At 49.3% G+C, this 15145-nt stretch overlaps 1 long non-coding RNA gene across 1 annotated transcript in view; it reads right to left on the bottom strand.

Annotated features, from left to right (window-relative positions):
• Positions 1-2560: 2560 nt before the first annotated feature.
• Positions 2561-15145, bottom strand: part of LOC144805749 (uncharacterized) — a 164722-nt gene continuing 152137 nt past the window's right edge. The window contains exon 3 of the long non-coding RNA XR_013605593.1: positions 2561-2637. This is a non-coding gene — a long non-coding RNA (uncharacterized LOC144805749). The remainder of the gene's footprint in view (positions 2638-15145) is intronic.

Here is a 15145-nt window from a genome sequence, read left to right as displayed (position 1 = left end):
CCCCAAGAAGGCCCACACTTGAGAGGGGGTGAACTGAGACTTCTCCAGAGTGATGGAAAGACACAGAGACAGTCATGATTGAGTGTGTCTGCTTGCGACTGCGAACGACTGTGCCTTTATAAGGCAGTCGTCGAGGTAGCGAAATATTTGGACACCAGCTTGACCAAGATATGCTGCCACCGGTGCCAAGACCGTAGTGAACATTCGGGTGCAGAGCGAAGGCCAGATGGAAGGACTTGGAATTGGAAATCTCTGCCAGCCACTCTGAAGCGCAGGAATTTTCTGTGTCTGGGTAGGATAGGGACATTAAAATAGGCATCTTGAAGGTCCAGTGTTGGCTTGTAATCCCCTTAAGACAGTAATTGAAGCACTTCTTGGAGAGACAACATCCGGAAAGTTTGCTTCTTGAGAATCTTTTTGAGGGAACGAATGTCCAGAATGGGGCTCCACTCCCCCGATTTTTCCTTGATTTGGAAGAATCTGGAATAGAAGCCTGCATCCCTTTGACGATTCGGTACACTTTGATCGCTCCTTTCCTTAACATGAGATTGATTTGGCATTAAAGTTCCTTCAGACGGGCAGGAGGGGGACCTCTTGGGGAGAATTTGGAGGGAATTTCATAAATTCCACTGTAGTCTCTGGACACTATGTCCAGAACCCATCGATCTGTAGTTATTGCGGACCAATTGGAGAAGAAATGGGAGATCCGCCCTCCAACTTTGGTCAGATTGATGGGAAGAGCGGTTGACAGTTGGCAGTTGTCACTGCTTTTTTGAGGAATCTCTACCTCAGCAGTTGGATTTCCCTCTGTACTGCTCGTAAGAGGCAGCCTGCGCCTGTCGAAACGACTGCTGTTGCAGGGAGGAGGAGTAACGCGGTTGGCCCGGATAGGGATGGTACTGCTGGTATTGGTTGTAACATCCCCGAAAGGAAGAGGAGGAGCCACGACCCCTCGCACCCCCAAAGGGCTGCATTTTAAACTGTACAGTAGACACTACACACTACACACGGACCCGAGAGGCCTGGAATTTAGACTTTGACATTCCAATGGAAGATAAAGACTGTCAGTCGGTCCTGTGAACTAGCATGCATGGTTTTTAGTAATGCCCATTTTCGACTGATGCATTATAATTTTCTGCGAATAACCTACTTAACGCCACAAGACCCTTATCGAATGGTCGTGTCTTGCCCAGATATATGCCTGCGCTGCAACACAGTGGCGGCTGATTTCTTACATAAACCATGGCCCTGCGATGCAATACACTCTTTCTGGCAACAAGCTGTCGAAGAAATGGTGCATGCCACACAACTAAGTATTGATCTGACAACCAAATGCTGTTTATTAGGCAGAAGGGCGCAAGATAACCTATAAATTTGGTCAGTCGCCTATGGTACTGGCATGACGTAAAAATGCAATCACATCACTGTACCCGCTAATGACTGAATTGATGTGATTTTCTATAATGTAAGCACTACTGCTCTTTCACTGCTCCATGATGTGTCTTATGATGGAACTGTTTCTTTCAATAAAAAGATGTTTTAAAAAAAAATGCAATCACATGGCTGTCCCAGCATGCCCCAACGATTGCGCTCTGGCATAGAGATGCGCTCGACTGGGCCCTAGCTGAGGAGACACATATGCGCCTTAGCAGAAAGGATGACATATTTGAGGATACACTAAACACTTGCTGTGCTCATACAGATAACTCCAAGCTCCTGCTTCCCGAGTGACAACAGACACAGACTCTGGCTCTGAAACTGACGAGGCAAAAGACTACGACACTGGGGATGAGCAGGGAGGTGTCTCCATATGATAATTATAAGGTACATTCCCAATTAGGGGAATGGGACACTTATTGATCACCTGGAGAATGGGAAGGCAGATTAGTGCATGTGTAATTAGTGACTGCTTCTTGATTAACCTACTTACGTAGAACATATTCGTATGATATGTCTCTGTATACTCTGACTGCCAGGTTGTATGTTGACAAAATTAAAATAAATTTCTAAAAAAACAAAACAAAACAAAGCCATTACATTGTGGGTGGTAGAGGGTAGTGAACCAGTAATTCACGCCACACTCCTTCGACATGTGTTTCAAGTAGCCAGACATGAAGTTGGTACCTCGGTATGACACCACCTCCTTAGGGAAGCCCACCCTGGTAAAGATGCTAATGAGGGCACTAGCCACTGCAGGGGCAGTGGTAGTCCTGAGGCGAATAGCCTCAGAATACCTGGAGGCATGATCTACTACCAGACCTCACTGAAGGACGTGGAGTCACCACGCCACGGCCCCGGAGTGACGTGGCTCTTCCAGGTGCGTGGGGGTCTACGGGGTTTTGGAAAGGGGCTGAGTATAAGAGGGACGGGAGGGGAGGCTGTGGAGTGAAATGGACCCAGGGAAAAGGAAATAAGTGAGACAGAAAAGAAAGACAAGAGCAGAAATCATCGGCTACTCTTTTTCTTTTGGTTGCTCCAACCTCTACTCCCTCCCTTCCCATTTATGCATAGCTATTATTTATCCCTCACATCCTCCCTTGACTAAACCATAAATCAAAAACACTTACCTGAGTCTTTTCCTTCAGTCTGAGGGACGACGGCGGTCGAGGCTCACCTAAGGGACTGAAGTGGAAGACCCTGTGGGAAAGAAGAATATAAAAGAGACAATCAATCATTGTGATTTCCTGTAATACTAATAAAAAGTGCATACCAAGAAATTATTCAATGCAGTGTGCTCCTTCTTGACCGACTCTTCTACAATGGGGAGCTACATACTTTCCCTACAGGGAATGGGAGACAGAAACACAGAGACCAACAGACACACGGGAAAGCACTGTAGGAAAAAGCTACTTACAGTTGTTCTATGCTTGCCATATGTACATTGTTTTAGAAAGATGGTGGAACTGTTTATTTTGTTCAATGTGCTTATACTGCTAATTACTTTTATCTGCTTCTATTATCATTGAAGCACATAAATTCTATACATGAATTACGATGGTTCAATTAATAATGAAAATGCTAATGTTATATTATTTTAATTTGATTTCGCACATGAATTACCCCTAAGCAGAAACTACTTTAAGGAGAAATTTAGGATTGGTACGTAGAACAACTCTATCTTTGTGAAGTTGAAAGAAAGGCTCTTGGATAGTTAATGCCTGAAGTTCATCAACTCTCCTTAGTGAGGGTATCGTTATGGGGAAAGCAACTTTCCATGATAGGAATTGTAACTGACATTTGTGCATTGGTTCAAAAGGCGGGCCCTTTACCCTTGTAAGGACTATGTTTAAGTTCCACTCTGGAGCAGGGCGACTACTTGGTGGTATAACCCTTTTTAATCCTTCCATGAAGGCTTTAATCACTGGTACTCTGAAGAGAGATAGGTGTTGTCTATTTTGCAAGTATGCAGCTACGACTCCCAGGTGTAAACAAATGGATGTGTAAGTTAATCCACATTGCTGTAAATGCAACAGTTAACAAATTATTCCGCACAAACGCATCAAGATAATTGATATTGTTGTTGTTACAATAGGAAACAAAACGTTTCCATTTGCTGCATAACATGCTCTAGTAGTTGGCTTTCTAGCTTCCTTGAGAATATTCATACAGTCTGGTTGTAGTTGTAAATAAGCAAACTCTATGACTTCAGGAGCCAAATCGCTAGGTTGAGTTCTCTGGGAATTGGATGTCCGACTTCCCCATGGATCTGAGTGAGGAGACAAGGTGTGAGATGTAGCTTTTGATGTGGAACCACTGAGAGTTCTAACAGGGTGGTGTACCAAGGTTGCGAGCCCATGTGGGGGCTATTAAGATCAGTGTGAGGGATGTTTGTCTGAGTTTCCGAACAAGTAATGGAATTAGCAGGAGAGGCGGAAAAGCATAAGCAGATATACCTGACCAAATCATCCAAAGGGCATTGCCTTTGGATGCTGGTTGTGGGAACCTGGATGTAAAGTTTGGGTATTTTGCGTTGTGTACTGTTGCAAACAGATCTATATGTGGAAAAGCCCATTTTTGAAAGTAGGGAAGAAGAACTTCTTAGCTTCTCAGACTGTGTCAGCTAAGCAGGGCTGCAATCTGATGGCCTATCCCTGGAAGGTGTTCTGCTAGGAGATAGATTTTTGGGTGAATCGCCCAATTCCAAATGCTTTGTGCACAGCGTGACAGCTGGAGAGAGGGAGTACCTCCCTGTTTCCGTAGGTAGTACATTGCTGTGATGTTCTCTGTGCGTACTCAGACAGTCTTGCCTACAAGTTGGGTGAGAAAAGCTTTGAGTGCTAGGAACACTGCTAGAAGTTTCAGGTAGTTGATGTGAAGACATTTGTATTTGTCCGACCACAGCGCTGTACTGTGTAATATTGAAATGGGCACCCCAACCTGTTAATGATGCATCTGTTGTGAGTATAGTCTGTGGAATCAGGTCTACGGAAGGCCGCCCTTTTGCTAAGTTTTGAGGGTTCAACCACTGCAGAGAGCGATGGGTGCCACTGTCTACCAACACTAGATCGGTTAATAGACCCTGTGATTGATTGCACTTACTCGCTGGACAGTGCTGCAGAGGACACATGTGAAGTCTTGCATGAGGTACGATTGCAACGCAGGATGCCATCATTCCCAGCAGCGCGATACCAAAGGGGATGATGGACGGAGCGATTGAGCAAATCAAACACTCACCCCCAGTCAACTGATCTGGGTTTAATCCACCACCATTCTTTAGCTCACTCCGCCACTCCAGTTCAGACATGGCCATATGCAAATCAGCCTGACCCTGTGCATCATGGGAACAGTCCAGCCCGAACTGCCAAGCCATGTCTTCCCTGGACCGGAAACGAGCATCCTGGGACCGGTTTTGGATTCATAATCCTCTTCAGCCAGGTTATCTTGAATCCAGTGGTAGAGTGAGCAAGGGACCCACGTCTGAGCATACCCTGCCACACTTAGGGCGAACAAAGCGATACCAAACGGGATGATGGACGGAGCGATTGAGCAAATCAAACACTCACCCCCAGTCAACTGATCCGGGTTTAATCCATCACCATTCTTTAGCTCACTCCACCACTCCAGTTCAGACATGGCCATATGCAAATCAGCCTGACCCTGTGCATCATGGGAACAGTCCAGCCCGAACTGCCAAGCCATGTCTTCCCTGGACCGGAAACAAGCATCCTGGGACCGGGTTCGGATTCATAATCCTCTTCAGCCAGGTTGATGAAGGCTGATAGCCAGAAACCAGACTTCCTCCAGCCCGTAGATACCACGATTCCTGTATCAGGCCTACTCCACGCCCCACTCAGACTGAGATCCTGCGCTCCGTGATCCCAGGAGGACCCCACCCGGGCCCCTTGAAGGGCTGCCACTTCCTCTCTGCCCCTTCAAGCATCAGCCCCCCGGACAGCCCACATTTTCTATCACCATCCACTGCAGCCCATCGTTCCAGTTTTGAGCCCGGGACTCCTTATTTGGAGTTCTCCACTCGGTTATCTTTCTACTCCTTTTTGACGCCTCGCTCAGCATTTGGCCAGCGTGTATCCCGACCTTGTTCCACCTTCCCCGGTGCACTGATTTGCTCCCCTGTTACCTGCCGACTTGTGCGCCTTTCAATTTGACCTCCCAGATACCCCCACCAGTGTTCTTTTATTGACTTGTGCCCTGATGAACGTGAGACCTCACTGAGGTCGCACACCGAAACGTACGTCGGCACCGCGAATTTCACCTGGCGATACCTATGTCTACTATTGTATCTCCATATTTTTCCATTGTCATTATTTGTGCAGAAAGGTATTCCTTACTGTTTATACTTTGTTATTTTGTGACAACATTTATTGTATTTACAAATTCTGATTTGGTTGGACTTTGATCCACTAACGATTTGATACTACACCTTATTCAGTAGGAGTATCTCCATTTATAATCTTTCTTCATTGTACCCTAACTCATAGGTTTTCGCCCCTGTTTGATTAGTTTGAGAATTTTAGTTTCCCTAAATGAATGGATCTTTGTGAGTCTCTGGACGTCTGTGAATGAATGAGTGAGAATGTTTTATTCTTGTGTGGGGGATCATTAACCGTTTTTGTGTTTTGTTATCAAATGTCTTGCAAATTTATAAATTATCTCTTTATGAATTTTGAATTTTGATTAAAACATACCTATGTACTCATAACTTTTTTGTTGCTTTGCTGATCTTCTTTCTCCTGGGAGGGAGACCTTCTATATCAAGTGACTTTATAAGCACTTAATGATTTAATACAGGTGGAGCTTTCTTGTTTTATTGTGATGAAGGCTGATAGCCAGAAACCGGTCCTAGGATGCTTGATTCCGGTCCAGGGTAGACATGGCTTGGCAGTTCGGTCTGGACTGTTCCCATGAGGCACAGGGTCAAGACTGATTTGCATAAGGCCATGTCTGAACTGGGGTGGCTTGGTCAGCAAAATAACAATGGATTAAACCCAGATCTGTGACTGGGGGTGAATGTTTTGCCATTGTGCAACATTTTGTCCATCATCTTGTGTGTTTTTCTGTTCCCTCTATGTGGGTAGGGTATGCCCAGACGAGGGTCCCTTGCTCACAACGCCACTGGAGTCAAGCTATCCTGGCTGATGAAGGCTGATAGCCAGAAACCAGTCCTAGGATGCTTGATTCCGGTCCAGGGAAGACATGGCTTAGCAGTTCGGTCTGGACTGTTCCCATGAGGCACAGGGTCTAGACTGATTTGCATATGGCCATTTCTGAACTGGGGTGGCTTGGTGAGCAAAGTAACGATGGCTTAAACCCAGATCTGTGACTGGGGGTGAATGTTTTGCCATTGTGCAACATTCCGTCCATCATCTTGTGTGTTTTGCTGTTCCCCCTATGTGGGAAGGGTATGACCAGACGTGGGTCCCTTGCTCACTACGCCACTGGAGTCAAGCTATCCTGGCTGATGAAGTCTGATAGCCAGAAACCGGTCCTAGGATGCTTGATTCCGGTCCAGGGAAGACATGGCTTGGAAGTTCGGTCTGGACTGTTCCCATGAGGCACAGGGTCAAGACTGATTTGCATATGGCCATTTCTGAAGTGGGTTGGCTTGGTGAGCAAAATAACGATGGATTAAACCCAGATCTGTGACTGGGGGTGAATGTTTTGCCATTGTGCAACATTCCGTCCATCATCTTGTGTGTTTTGCTGTTCCCCCTATGTGGGAAGGGTATGCCCAGACGTGGGTCCCTTGCTCACTACGCCACTGGAGTCAGCCTATCCTGGCTGATGAAGGCTGATAGCTAGAAAACGGTCCTAGGATGCTTGATTCCGGTCCAGGAAAGACATGGCATGGCAATTCGGTCTTGACTGTTCCCATGAGGCACAGGGTCAAGACTGGTTTGCATAGAGCCATTTCTGAACTGGGGTGGCTTGGTGAGCAAACTAACGATGGATTAAACCCAGATCTGTGACTGGGGGTGAATGTTTTGCCAATGTGCAACATTCCGTCCATCACCTTGTGTGTTTCATCATTCCCAGCAGCAGCCTGAAGACTCTGGCTGGTAATGATTGGTTGGGTTGAAATTGTAATAGTGTGACCTGGATATTGTGAATCCTGGCTATATTTGGAGTGGCTAGAGCTTTGAGAGTGTTGCTGGAAGCTCCCAGATAAGATTGCACTTGTGCCGGATACAGGTGAGATTTGTGTGCATTTATTGTAAAACCCAACTGGTGAAGTAGGTGTACTGTTGTCTGAGTGTGTAGTATACAGTTTTGGTAAGTGCTCGCTTCGATAAGCCAACCGTCCAGGTAAGGGAAGACATGTAAACATTGTTTTCTGAGATGAGCAGCTACTACTGCAAGACATTTGGTGAACACTCTGGAGGCCGTGATGACGCCAAATGAAAGTACCTTGTAATGGTAATGTTCGCCTGCTATCATAAACCTGAGATATTTGAGATGAGCGGGATGAATTGGAATATGAAAGTAGGCGTCTTTTAGATCTAATCAATCAATTAGGGGACTTGGAAGCGTGCTACTCTCCCATGAGGGTCTCAAGGCGCTGGGGGGAAGAGGGGGGGGAGAAGCAGCTCTTTTCAGTAGAAGAGCCAGGTCTTGAGTGTCTTCCTGAAGATGTTCACAGAGGGGGAACGTCTGATGTCGGTTGCAAGCTTGTTCCAGGTCTTGGCCGCGATGAGAAGGCTCTTCCACCTGTTTTGGCTTTTCTGCTGCGTGGGGTTTCGTCGAGGTCGGCGAATCAGAGGTTTCTCTTGGGTACGTAGAAGGAGATCCTTTCGTTGAGGTATTGGGGGCCGGTGTTGTGGAGGCATTTGTAGGCATGGGTGAGTTTCTTGAAAGTAACGCTCTTCTCCATGGGGAGCCAGTGGCGGTTACACAGGTGTTGGGTGATGTGTTCATGTCGAGGGATGCAGAGGACGCGTCTGGCTGCGGTGTTCTGTATGGTCAGGAGTTTGTGGAGCAGAGACCTGTTGATCCCGGCGGACAGGGTGTTTCCATTGTCCAGTCTGCTGGTTATGAGTGTGTGGGCGACCGTCTTCTTTTTTTCGGTGGGGATCAGTTTGAAGGTCTTTCGGAGGATGCAGGGGGTGTTGAAGCAGCTAGAGGTGACGGCGTAGACCTGTCGGGTCATGGAGAGGGAGGAGTCGAGGACGATGCCAAGGTTTCGGGCGTGGTCCATGGGGGTTGGAGGGCTGCCGAGGGCGGTGAGCCACCAGGTACTGTCCCATGCAGAGGGGGAGGGTCCAAGGACGAGGACCTCTGTCTTCTCCGAGTTGAGCTTCAGCCAGCTGCTGCTCATTGAGGATGCAACGTCCATCATTCCTTCCTGGAAATGGAGTCTGGTGGTGAGTCCATGCTGTTTGACGATGGCGGCGAGGGGGGCCATGAAGATGTTGAAGAGCATGGGGCTAAGCAACAATCCTTGGGGTATTCAGCAGTTGATTTCCGTAGGTTTGGAGAGGAAGGGTGTCAGTCTGATTCTTTGGGTTCTGCAGAGAGGAAGGGGCGGATCCAGTCGAGGGCGGTTCCGTGTATGCCGGTGTTGTGGAGCTTGGTGGTTAGTGTGCGGTGGGAGACGGTGTCAAATGGAGCAGAGAGATCAAGTAGGATCAGAGCCGCGGTGTGCCCTTGGTCGAGGAGGATGCGGATGTCGTCTGTGACGGCGAGTAGAGCTGTCTCAGTGCTGTGGTTGCTGCAGAATACGGATTGGGAGGGGGCAAGGATGGAGTTTTCTTCAATGAATTTTGTTAGCTGGGCATTGACGATCTTCTAAGTGACTTTGGCCGCAAAGGGGAGGAGGAAGATGGGTCGGTAGTTCTTGAGGTCAGTGGGGTCCGCAGAGGGCTTCTTGAGCAGGGGTCTGACTTCTGCACGTTTCCAGTTGTTGGGGAAGGTGCTGGTCTTAAAGGCGGTGTTGATGGTGCGTCGTAGTTCTGGGGCGATGGCGGCACTGTGGTAGATGTGTGGCAGGCAGGGGTTTGTGGGGGCTCCTGAGTGGATGCCTTTCATGGTCGAAGTGGTGACTTCGGTGGTCACTGGGGTCCATGAGGAGACGGTAGGCTGTCTGGCATTGTTGGGGAGGGGGTGGTTCCGGCGTCAGGTGTCTGGTCATTGAAGTGGTCGTAGAGGCCCATGATTTTCAGATGGAAGTAGGATTCAAGCTTGTCGCAGAGGTCGTGGGAGGAGGTGATGCCCGTGGTTTTGCTGGGTGTTTAGTGAATTCCTATATAGACTACTATTGGGGGCATTGATTGGTGGTTGCATCTGGTGTTTCTATTGGTTTATGGTTAGTGTTCTCATTGGTTGGTTATTTGAGGGTTCTGATTGGGTCCTGGATCAGTGATTCTATTGGTGTAGGGCTTAGGGTTAGTGATCTGATTGGTGGATAGGTTTAGGGTTTTGGATTGGTTCCTGGGGCTAGGCTTTTTATTGGACGTAGGGCTTAGAGTTTTTTGTGTGATTGTTGTGTAGTCTAGGGTTAGGACTAGGGCTAATGTTAGGCTTTCTATTGGAAATAGGGCTCAGGGTTTTCTGTGTGATTGGTTACTTAATATAGGGTAGGGACTAGGCCTAGGGTTAGGTTTTCTATTGGAGATAGGGTTTAGGGTTTCCTGTATGATTGACAGGGAACTGGGTTGGGACTGGGTTTGGGTTAGGCTTTCTATTGGACGTAGTCAAGTCAAGTCAAAAAATTTGTATAGCGCGCTACATACCCAGAGGGTTTCAAGGCGCTAAGGAAAGGGGAGGAGGATTATTTGTCAAATATCCACGTTTTAAGCTGCTTTCTGAACGCTAGGTGATTCTGGGTGAGGCGAAGGTAAGCGGGGAGTGAGTTCCATGTTTTGGCAGCCAGGTATGAAAAGGATCTGCCTCCCATGGTGGTCTTGTTGATGCGAGGTACAGTGGCGAAGGCTTGGCTGGAAGAGCGAAGTTGGCGGGAGGGGGTGTAGAAGGATAGTCGAGAGTTGAGGCAATCTGGTCCGATGTCGTAGAGTGATTTGTGTGCGTGGGTAAGCAGTCGGAAAGTGATCCTCTTATTGACGGGTAGCCAGTGGAGGTCTCTAAGGTGACCAGAGATGTGTTCGTTGCGTGGGATGTCTAATATGAGCCTGGCTGAGGCGTTTTGGATTCGTTGGAGTTTCTTCTGGAGTTTAGCGGTGGTGCCTGCGTAGAGGGTGTTTCCATAGTCCAGTCGGCTCGTGACCAGAGCATGGGTGACTGTTTTCCTTGTTTCGGAGGGGATCCAGTGGAATGTTTTTCTGAGCATGCGAAGGATGTTAAAGCAGGAAGAGGATACGGCGTTGACTTGTCTGTTCATTGAGAGTGAAGAGTCCAGGATGACGCCTAGGTTCCGTGCGTGGTCTGTCGGGATGGGTGCTTTTCCGAGGGCTTCCGGCCACCAGGAGTCGTCCCAAGCAGAGGGGGATGTACCTAAGATGAGGACTTCTGTTTTGTCTGAGTTCAGTTTCAGACGGCTTTGTTTCATCCATTCTGCGACTTCTTTCATTCCTTCGTGTAGGTTAGTTTTGGCGGTGCTGGGATCCCTGGTGAGAGAAAGGATCAGTTGAGTGTCATCCGCGTAGGAGATGATGTTGAGATTGTGTTGGCGAGCGATGGCCGCAAGGGGGCTCATGTATACGTTGAAGAGGGTGGGGCTGAGTGAGGATCCTTGTGGTACGCCGCAGATGATTTCAGAGGCCTCGGACTTGAATGGTGGGAGGCGGACTCTCTGGGTTCTTCCGGTGAGGAACGAGGTGATCCATTCTAGTGCTTTTCCTTGGATTCCGATGTTTCTGAGGCGTTGTAAAAGGGTGCTGTGGCAGACTGTGTCGAAGGCTGCAGAGAGGTCGAGGAGGATGAGGGCGACTGTGTCTCCGTTGTCCAGTAGAGTTCGAATGTCGTCTGTTGCTGCGATGAGGGCGGTCTCTGTGCTGTGTTTGGCTCGGAAGCCAGATTGTGAGGGGTCGAGTGATTTGTTGGCTTCGAGGAAGGCGGCGAGCTGGTTGTTGACAGCTTTCTCGATGACTTTGGCCGGGAATGGAAGAAGCGAGATGGGGCGGTAGTTTTTGAGTTCGGTGGGGTCTGCTGTTGGTTTTTTCAGAAGGGCGGTGAGTTCAGCGTGTTTCCAGTCTTCCGGGAAGGTGGCAGAGTTGAAGGAGCAGTTGATGACGTCTCGGAGGTGCGGAGCTATGACTGAGTCTGCTTTGTTGAAGATGTGGTGAGGGCATGGGTCTGTGGGGGATCCAGAGTGGATGGAGTTCATCAGGCGGATGGTGTCCTCAGTGGAGATTGGGTTCCAGGCGTTAAGGGTGTTAACGGGGGGAAGATGGTCAGCAGATGGTAGGGTGGGTTGGCTTCCGGGTTGGTTGTCGAAGCTGTTGTGGATGTCAGCAATCTTGTTGTGGAAGAAAGAGGCTAGGGAGTCGCAGAGGGTTTGAGAGGGGGTGATGTCGTTGGAGTTGGCCGAGGGGTTGGAAAATTCCTTGACGATGTTGAAAAGTTCCTTGCTGTTGTGGGCGTTGTTGTCAAGTCGGTCCTTGAATGCTGTTTTCTTGGCTTTTCGGATCAGTTGGTGGTGAGTACGAATGGCGCTTTTGAAGGCATCCTTGTTGTTGGTGGATGGGTCTTTTTTCCAGGCCTTTTCAAGGGAGCGGCACAGTTTCTTGGATTTCTTGAGGTCATCGTTGAACCATGAGGCCTTCTTGTTGCCAAGTTTGTGATGACGTTTTTTCAGTGGTGCTAAGGTGTCGGCGGTGTTGGATAACCAAAGGGTGAGGTTGGAGGCGGCTTCGTTGGCGTTAGAAGAGAGGGCTGGAGGGTTTAGAAGAAGCGATGAGGAGATCTGGTCGAAGGTGATTTTGTTCCAGTTTCTTTGCAGAGTTGGTTGGGGGTGGTTGATGGGTTTCGGCTTATTGTAGGTGAAGTGAACGCAGCTGTGGTCAGTCCAGAGGAGATCCGTAGTGTGGCTGAAGGAGACATGGTTGCTGGAGGTGAAGATAGGGTCGAGTGTGTGACCTGCGATGTGGGTGGGGGAGGTGACCAGTTGTTTAAGTCCGAGGTTGGTGAGGTTGTCTAAGAGGGTGGCGGTGTTGCGGTCGTTGATCTTTTCGAGGTGGAAGTTGAGGTCTCCCAGGAGGATGTAGTCTTTGGAGGGGAGCGCGTGTGGGGTGATGAAGTCCGTGATGTCTTCACTGAATTTTGCGCGGGGTCCTGGTGGTCTGTAGAGGAGGGTGCCTCTAAGAGTTGTCTTGGGGTCGATGTGGATCTGGAAGTGGAGGTGTTCGGAGTTAGCGAGGTTGGCGTCAGAGCTGGTTGAGATGCGGATTGATTTCTTATGGACGATAGCTATTCCGCCTCCTGTATGGTCGGTGCGGTCCTTGCGTGTGATCTTATAGTCATCAGGGATAGCGATGGCGATGTCAGGGGCGGAGGAAGCGTTCATCCATGTTTCCGTTAGGAAGGCGACGTCAGGAGAGATGGTGTCTAGTAGGTTCCAAAGGTCAATGGCGTGCCTGTGGACCGAGCGGGTGTTGAGAAAGATGCATTCTAGGTGGTTGGGGTCGGGAATCTGTGGTGTGGTCGTAGCAGAGATGTTGTCTGTGCCGCGGAATTTACAGGAGAAGCAGGAGAACGGTCCATGGGTGCGTCCGGGAGCGGCTTGGACGCAGTTGGGGGCGCGACCAGGGTTGAGGGCTAGGAGGGTGGCGGCATCGTAGGAAATGCGGGGGGGCTGGGAGGGACGAGGGACAGGGGGTCTGGCGCTGGGCGCGGTCCAGGCGCGGACGGGCGTAGACGGGCTTACCTTTGGCGCACCTTCGGCGAGGCCGAAGCGCGTGGACGCTGCGCGTTGGGACATCTGACATTAATGGACAGTGGAGGGGGCGGAGCGTGGGAGGGTCAGCAGGGAGGCGGGATCAGAGAGGCGGGTCAGGGGAGAGCCAAACACAAAATGGAGGAATGAAAGTAAACACAAACACCGAAGGCACAGTGCAATGTTCTCCAGCAATCTATCTAAGGCACCTAAAAGCTGCACGCAGTGTTACACAAACACAGAAGTCTAGGCGATGAATGAATACACAGCGCTAATAAATAAGCACAATTGGATTTCCTAGGTGCTACACGATAAAGATCTTCAAAGCGCAACAGTATCCAAGGCGCTGCAATGTAAATGTAAATGAGCGAGAGCTTCAAAGCGCGACTATGCACAGAGCGCGAGGCAGATAATGCTTAAGTTTTTATAGCGCTTCAAGAGTGAGGGCTTCCCAGCGCGATTATGCAGAGAGCGCGAGGCAGATGATACTTAAGTTATTAGAGCGCTTCAAGAGTGAGGGCTTCACAGCGCGATTGTGTTGCCTGAGGCTGCGATATCAGGTGCAGTCGGGAGGTCGATGATTAAAGAGGTTTCAGCTGCGGGCAGTTTGGGCTGCAGAATGATCGAGCAGGGAGCGTGGTGGAGCAACCGTTCCGGACGGAATCCAGGCGGTCACAGCTGGGCTGGGACTGAGGAGGGTCAGCTATTCGTGTGTGGGAGGGTCAGCAGGGAGGCGGGATCAGAGAGGCGGGTCAGGGGAGAGCCAAACACAAAATGGAGGAATGAAAGTAAACACAAACACCGAAGGCACAGTGCAATGTTCTCCAGCAATCTATCTAAGGCACCTAAAAGCTGCACGCAGTGTTACACAAACACAGAAGTCTAGGCGATGAATGAATACACAGCGCTAATAAATAAGCACAATTGGATTTCCTAGGTGCTACACGATAAAGATCTTCAAAGCGCAACAGTATCCAAGGCGCTGCAATGTAAATGTAAATGAGCGAGAGCTTCAAAGCGCGACTATGCACAGAGCGCGAGGCAGATAATGCTTAAGTTTTTATAGCGCTTCAAGAGTGAGGGCTTCCCAGCGCGATTATGCAGAGAGCGCGAGGCAGATGATACTTAAGTTATTAGAGCGCTTCAAGAGTGAGGGCTTCACAGCGCGATTGTGTTGCCTGAGGCTGCGATATCAGGTGCAGTCGGGAGGTCGATGATTAAAGAGGTTTCAGCTGCGGGCAGTTTGGGCTGCAGAATGATCGAGCAGGGAGCGTGGTGGAGCAACCGTTCCGGACGGAATCCAGGCGGTCACGTAGGGTAGACGTAGGGTTTAGAGTTTTGTACCTGATTGAGTCCTTGGCCTCCTATTGGCCCTAAGGTTCAGGGTTAGTGTTGCGATTGGATAGGGCTAGGGTTCCCATTGGCTGAAGGGGTCACCTGACTACTAGGGATATAAAAGACCAAGGCCAAGGGTACGGGAGGGGATGTAACCTTACGGCCAGAGCGGTTGACCTCGAAGCTGGAGAACCAGGTTTGAGTCTCGACAACAACGCACAAAATCCTGTGATTCTGGGCAAATCACTTAATCTCCCCTTGCCTAACAAAATGAATGTGTCCTTTTGTAACGAAACTGGTGCTCATGTAAAGCACTCTGATACCTGATATCTTCGGGTCTAGTTCGGGCTACATAAAAAAAAAAAGCTTAGGGTGTCTCACCTGTGCATCGAGGCTGAGGGTGGAGAGGACAAGGGTGAGTGTCTGTTTGAAGCTGGTCGGGACAGGGTCAGAAATGCTGCCCATTTCCTCATTCATCAGCACACACCCAACCCCATCCACGACCAGAGTAACACACACACACCC

The sequence above is a fragment of the Lissotriton helveticus genome (assembly GCF_964261635.1).
Source record: "Lissotriton helveticus chromosome 1_1 unlocalized genomic scaffold, aLisHel1.1 SUPER_1_unloc_21, whole genome shotgun sequence".
NCBI classification, from domain to species: Eukaryota; Metazoa; Chordata; class Amphibia; order Caudata; family Salamandridae; genus Lissotriton; species Lissotriton helveticus.
The sequence above is the reverse complement of the archived record's forward strand: the minus strand, read 5'-3'. Positions and strand labels throughout refer to the sequence as shown.